Source organism: Octopus bimaculoides, chromosome 2 (genome assembly GCF_001194135.2).
Source record: "Octopus bimaculoides isolate UCB-OBI-ISO-001 chromosome 2, ASM119413v2, whole genome shotgun sequence".
Taxonomy (NCBI): domain Eukaryota; kingdom Metazoa; phylum Mollusca; class Cephalopoda; order Octopoda; family Octopodidae; genus Octopus; species Octopus bimaculoides.
In genome coordinates, this window is record NC_068982.1 from 143,762,352 (window position 1) to 143,769,482 (window position 7,131).

A 7,131-nucleotide genomic window follows, 5' to 3' on the forward strand; every position below is an offset into this window, starting at 1 on the left:
TTTTATATATATATATATATATATATATATATATACATATACATGCATGCATACACACACACACACACACACACACACATTATTCAGCCTCAGTTCAGTCTTGATCAAGCAAACCTATGATAAAATGTGTCTATCCCTGCTCTTGTCTTTATTTCAGTGACTAATGTACTTAAGACTACATTATCCAATATAACTTCCCCCTTTTAAGATAGTAAGTGGGATTTGACAGCTATTTCGTGCATGTAGTGTGGCCACACAATCTTATGATCGCTAAAATCAGAGAAGAAGTCATTTTTTCCTCTGGAAAAGAAATCTAGTCTTCGTGGTGCTGATTTGGCAAGATTATATATGTGAAGTTTCTACAAAAGATAAGCATTTCAAGTGAATTTGAGTTTTGCGTTGTATTTTGTTTATGAGTAGGCGATATCATGTTGCAAATATCAGGGCTCATTAAACGTATATGTTACTCTTTTACCTCACCCACCAAAACTGGTCTTGTGCAAGGGTAAAATTAATGAAGATAATGGTGCATAGCAGAATAAATATGGCACCGGACAAAGTACAATGAGGTATTTAGTTACATCAATTTATGATCAGAGATCAAATTCCGCTGAAGTTGCCTTTGTATTTCATTCCTCCAGCATCAATAAAATGAGTAAAATAAGTGTTTAGTGAAGGTCGAGTATCTGAACTGGAAGCCTGTGAAAAGAAAAAGTGAACAAGCGTGGCTGTTGGGTAAGAAGTTTGCTTTCTAACCATATGGTTCCAGGTTCAGTTTCACTGCGTCTTAGCTACGACAAGTGTCTTCTGCTATAGCTTCGAATCGATTAAAGCCTTGTGAGTGGATTTGGTAGACGGAAACGGGAAAAAGCCAGTCGTATATATATGTGTGTGTGTATGTGTGTGTGCGTGCTTGCTTGCGTGCGTGTGTGTGTGCGTGTGTGTGTATGTGTACGTGTGTGTGTGTGTGTTTGTGTATGTGTGTTTGTCAACATTATCGCTTGACAACTGGTGTTGTGTTTATGTCCCCGTATCTAGCGGTCCGTCAAAAGAGACCGATAGAATAAGTACCAAGCTTGACAAAAAAGAAGTACTGGGGTCGATTCATCCCATTTAAAAATTCTTCAAGGCGGTGCTCCAGCATGGCCGCAGTCTATGGACTGAATCAAGTAAAAGCTAACAGATAAAAGAAAAACATAAATCCCTTAACTGAGCCTACCTGTTTCCAAGACATACAGAGTAGATGACTCTGAGAAGGAAGAACAACAGTTACAGAAGTCTATTTTCCATACACCATTGTCAGAAAGAACAACGTAAAGCTAAAAAAAGGACTGGATTCTGTTGCGAAGAATAAAGAAGTAGGCGCAGGAATCAAGAGCCTCTTCAACAGAATCAAAGAAGAATGGATGCAGGTGCCAACAATGCCAACAATTTTTACAAAATTGATAGAACTCTTCATAACAGAGTTCTATGCAGAATCTTCATTTTGTGGCCTGAAGAATTCTAGATCTAGGAAAGGATTTTGCAAATCTGTTTCTTTAAATTATTGCAGATTTGTGAGTCAGCTGTATGAATGTAGGTGATAAGGTCTCGTTTTGTAAGAGTGGTCACTGCAAAACGATTCTGAATTACTGAATATGAATGTTATCATAATCAGTAGGTCAACAAAACTACTGAGAAAATTTTCGCTTCGTTTGGTAAGGTTTGAGAGGGGTGGTAGTATTTATAAAAGGCCTGGCAGTTTAGTTGCGGGCAGTCTACGTGGACTCGGATTGTTGGTTGATTTTCCCGAAGTGCCTCCAATCGCGAAGGCTGTTACATCAGAATTAGGACATATATATCCAGAAATGAAAATACAAAATTTGTCGACTGCACTTTTTTCAAGAGGCACGACGTGGAAGCAAATCTATTGAATAGCTTCTTCTAAAGCAGGAACGATACCCGAACAGATGACTGGTCCTGAACAGATGTTTAGCATATTTTGCCAGCACTTTGCAGGATGTTTCGAGGGAAAGAAAGATATAGAACGGCAAAAGTGGACCTTCCTGCTTATTTTAACTGTCTCGACTCGCAACAGTCGAAAAGAAGTAAGGTATGGGCCATATTACTGTATCTATCGCATGGGAAGTTTTTGACAGCAGTCAAGAGGCCAAAATTAAATGTCCATCCTTACCAATTCTATTTGTAAATATCAGACTTGTTAATTTCTTTGTCGATATGTGAACCGTGAGAGATGTATTTCTGAGAGAAGATAACTAACTGTTTTAGGCCCAAAGTACTGCTAAATAGAGTCAACGATATCGACTAAGGTACAGCAAAAACGTTGATATTGTCGATCGAGTAGACATAATCAAAACACTTCAATAGTCTTTTTATGTACAAGATAGTACTTGCCTAATGTATCATTCTTTATGGAAGATAATAGTGTCATTTGAGGGTAATTTGGCAAATATTTCTAGCAGTTCAGGTATGTTGATACTATTTCAATGGCTTGTGAGATTGGTTATTGTCTTAGTGTAATGAGGTCTATCAAAACTGTAAATGTTCATTGATGTCAACCTATACCTCTCTCAATACATTGTACAAACAAAGAGGAAGACCCGACTTTGACAGTACACTGATCAATTTAGACCAAACTTAACCTTTCGAGAGTGATAAGTATCAGCACTTCGTGACTATCTCTGATGAGTTTTGGGTTGGGCTCATCTTCAGGTGTTAGATCGCTACTTTGTCTTTGCTCAGTTAAGCTGGTAAATGGTCACCAATTACTGAAGTTTGATAACGTGCATTTGCTTCGGCTCTACAATCAGATTCTCAAAAATTGGGTCTCTGCACACTGTGATGTCGAAGTTCATGATAATGATATCAGCGAAACATTTCAACTGGGATCGCAGACTTAGTTAATACGTAGTAAACCTCTAAATCTGCGGTACACTCACATGTGTAACGGGTGAATGTGTACAGAAAAGAAGATGAAATAAAAAAGAAGTCTGGGCTGGTAACTTTTCTTCAAGTCACTTAAGATCCTATCTCTACCAAAGGACATCCAATTGAAATTCAAGCCTTCATTTGTGTATGTATGCGTGTATATGCGCACTCGTATATGTATATATTACATGTAAAGATTGCTCTCGAGTTTAAGAAAAGAAGCGTTTGAGATCCAAGTGCTTTGACTGAAAGTGTATATAATAAAAGACCGGGAATTTAGTTTATGTCGACAATCGCAAGAAAAAAAGAAGACATAATAAAAAACACTACAGTTAAATGTAAGTGAAAAAAAAAAGAGAATTCTGAAGAAGCAGAACTGTAGTTAGTTGTAAAGGATTGTGTGCCGGAACGGTCTGTGAATACTCAACTGTTGAAGTGTTGAAAAGTCATACACCAACAACAATGTCTTTAAGATGTTAAAAATAAAACTGTACTACGACAGGGGTGAGGAAAAAAAATCGTCCACTAATACTTCTTCCTGTTTGTCTTTCTATTTATCCTTTTCTCTTGATTTCACATTTTTTTATGTATATTCTCTCCCTTCTTTCTTTTAAACATCTTTCACCATTTGCAGGCAAGAAATAATAATAATAATAATAATAATAATAATAATAATAATAATAATAATAATAATAATAATAATAATAATAATAATAATAATAATAATAACCAAGTAAGCAGTGCAATAGGGAATCTGATATGAAATAAGTGGAACAGTTTGAAGAAAATTCCAATGAATATCATATATATATTTGGTGTGTTTGTTTTGTTTATTATTTGTGGGCGGTGGTATTAAGAATTCATATATTTCAAAGTCACAGCGTTTGCGTAAGAAAAACAAGTTAATGATGAAGACAAAATACAGATACATTTACATATTTTTTATAAACACATGAAAGAAAGTGTGAATAAAACAGGCAGTACAAAACACGACGCTCCTCAAAACACATGCATGTAAGTATATACGAATGTATGTACGTATGTTTATATGTACACACACGTATATATGCGTGTATGGGTGTGTGTGTGTGTATGTATATACGTGTATGTATATATCATATCATATACATTGAGCTACAGTATAGTTATAAACACATGGCTTTCAAAATACAGCAGACTAAAGAACACTTTCACCCAGAAACTCTTATAAACATTTGTATCCACACACACGAGTTTCCTTGTATGTGTGTGTGTATGTGTGTGTGTGTGTGTGTGTGTGTGTGTGTGTGTGTGTGTGTGTGTGTGTGTGTGTGTGTGTGTGTGTGTCTATATGCGCGTGCGAGCGCTCATGCATACATGCATTGGCAAATGTATGTACATTGCCTAATCGCCTATATCATATAATATTATACGCCCGTGTGACTGCATATACTCACAGACACAAATACACGCGAACATAAACGAATGTATGATGGTTGTACCGAAAGCAATGCAGAAATGGGCATCACACTTTTTTTTATTAACTCTCGTGTTTCATTGGAATTACATATGTTGGTAGAATAACTCTTTCTCTATAGTAACACTTCATTGAAGGCGAATGATAGGGCTCGAAGCAGAAACAAATTGCTGTCATTGATTTCTCGATGAAAGAGGGATACACGCTGTCTGACACCAACAGAAAGCAACAGGTTGTTTACGAAGATGACACGAATGACAAGAGCAATGTACACGGAAGTATGAAGAAATTTAAAGACTGGGAAACCAGCTTTGAAGACAAACTGCGCAATGGGAGGCCATCAATAGTGAGCACTGACACGAATTGCGAACGAGTGGACGAATTGATACACACGAACAAGTTATGCTCACTTATGCATTACTTTCGGTAGAACACTCATATACATGTTATGACATATTCATACATTTATATACCGACACAAGTGCACGCACGCACACATACATACTCTCCAATCCTCCACTCTCTCTCCTCTCTATCTTTGTGTGTGTGTGTGTGTGTGTAAATGTATTTACATTATTGGGTGAAACTTCCCATAAATCTCTGCTTCTGTTGTCACGCACCTACATAGACTCATACAGTCATGCACATATACATACACACTTCACAAGTATAATAATCCATAAGCTAGCTTCACAATTGGATTATGGTCACAATACATCACAAAAGAAGGTGGACGACCTTAACTTCAAGAAAGTGTGTACGAAGTTTGATTGTTGACACTAGGTTTGAAAGTAAGAAAAGTCTAAATCTGCTCAGACCTGATCGAAGCGTCTGAGGCCAATGAACGCAGTTTTTTTTTATACATATCTAGTGACTTGGAATGAAATGTGGATGCATCTTGGATGATGTGGAAATGAAGGCATGGCGTTTCAACTCTTCAAGGTCTAAGAAGTTCAAAAGCTAGCAATCAGCACTGAAAGTTATGATGGCTATTTTTTGAGATGACAACAGTCTCATTCTCTTTGATTTTCTGGAACGTAGCTGTATGTAAAAAGCGAGCAGTACATTGAGACGCTCAAACAGATTAGAGAAACCGTGAAGAGGAAGGGTCCGAACAAAAATGTGAAACCGATTCACATTCACCATAACAATGACCATACTCATCTTTGGCAACAAATGGGGCGATAAACTAGGCTGATCAGTAGTTCCCTACACACATTACATTCCGGATCCAGCGCCCTCTAACATCCACCTGTTCAGTCCAATGAAGGGCAGTCTTCGGGGACAAAGATCTGATACTGCAGACAAGTGAAAGTATCTATGAAGTTTCGAGGGTTCGGTTAAAAAGATGTCATAAATACATTTCTCTTGATGGAAACAATGTTGAGTAGTACTGCGTATAGAGCAAGGGTTACCATCAATGTTTTATCTAAGGACCCCTTTGAAATACTATTTTATTCTGGTCTAAAATCTTTCAAAATTCCTATTATATTTTTCACACATTCACTTGTGGAGGATGAACAATGTAAAATGTTAGAGAAAGAAACCCAGCTGTTTCTTGCAATACATATATTTAAGGTAGGGGTTCTCAACCATTTTTTTTTCTTTGCCTCTGAACCTCTTTGAAATACTATTTTATTCTGGTAGACCTCCATAGCCATTCTATCTTTACAAACTAGTTTTATAGAAACTTCTTTCAAACTTCTTATTTTGCTTTTCACGCATTAATTTGAGTAAGATGAACTATGTAAAATACTAGAGAGAAAAACCTTGCTGTCTCTTGCAATAAAATACCAATACATACATCTGAAGCAAACGTTTTTCAGGGGCCCTTAAAATACTATTGTGGATCCCCAATTTATTATTTTGTTGTGTGGATCCCCCAAAATCTTTATGAACCCTCAGGGGCCATATAGACCCCGGTTGAGAGTCACTGATATTGAGGAAGTGTTACTCTCCTACCATGTGCAATCTGAACGACCTAAATCAGTTAATAAAATGTTATGCTCACTTTTGCATTACTATCGGTAGAACCCTCATATACATATTACACCATACATTCATGCATTTGCATACCGACGCATTCACGGATACACATACTCGAGCTCCATTTCTCATTTCTCTCCCCTCTCACCGTCTCTGTGATGTAAATGTATTTATATTATTGGGTGAAGCTTCACATAAATCTCTGCTTCTGTATACATATAGTCATACACGTATACATACACACCTCATAAATATAAACCAGCATTAAAATGTATTTATGTAGAACTATATCTTCATACGTAGACGTACCCACCATATATAACGCACCCTCTCCGCACACATCCAGCCATATGAACACGTACATTCACAAACGATTATATTGGCGATTTGACATTTGAATAATAAGGTCAATATAAATTGAAATCTTTCTTGTGTCACTCGATATGTTCACGCGCACATACATAACATATATACACAAAACATACGCATGCGCATATATATATATAAAACACGCACGTGCATATACGTATAGACACACACAAACATGTATATAATATACATGTATGATCGTGTGTGTGTATGTGTGTGTGCGTGTGTGTGTATATATATATATATATATATATATATATATATACACACACACACACATATGTACATGTATCTCAATTTAAATATACACACAGAAACATACATATTAGTTTAGCAGAAAAGACGAAATAAATGAAATAAAATCAATACGAGTATATATATATTTATATATA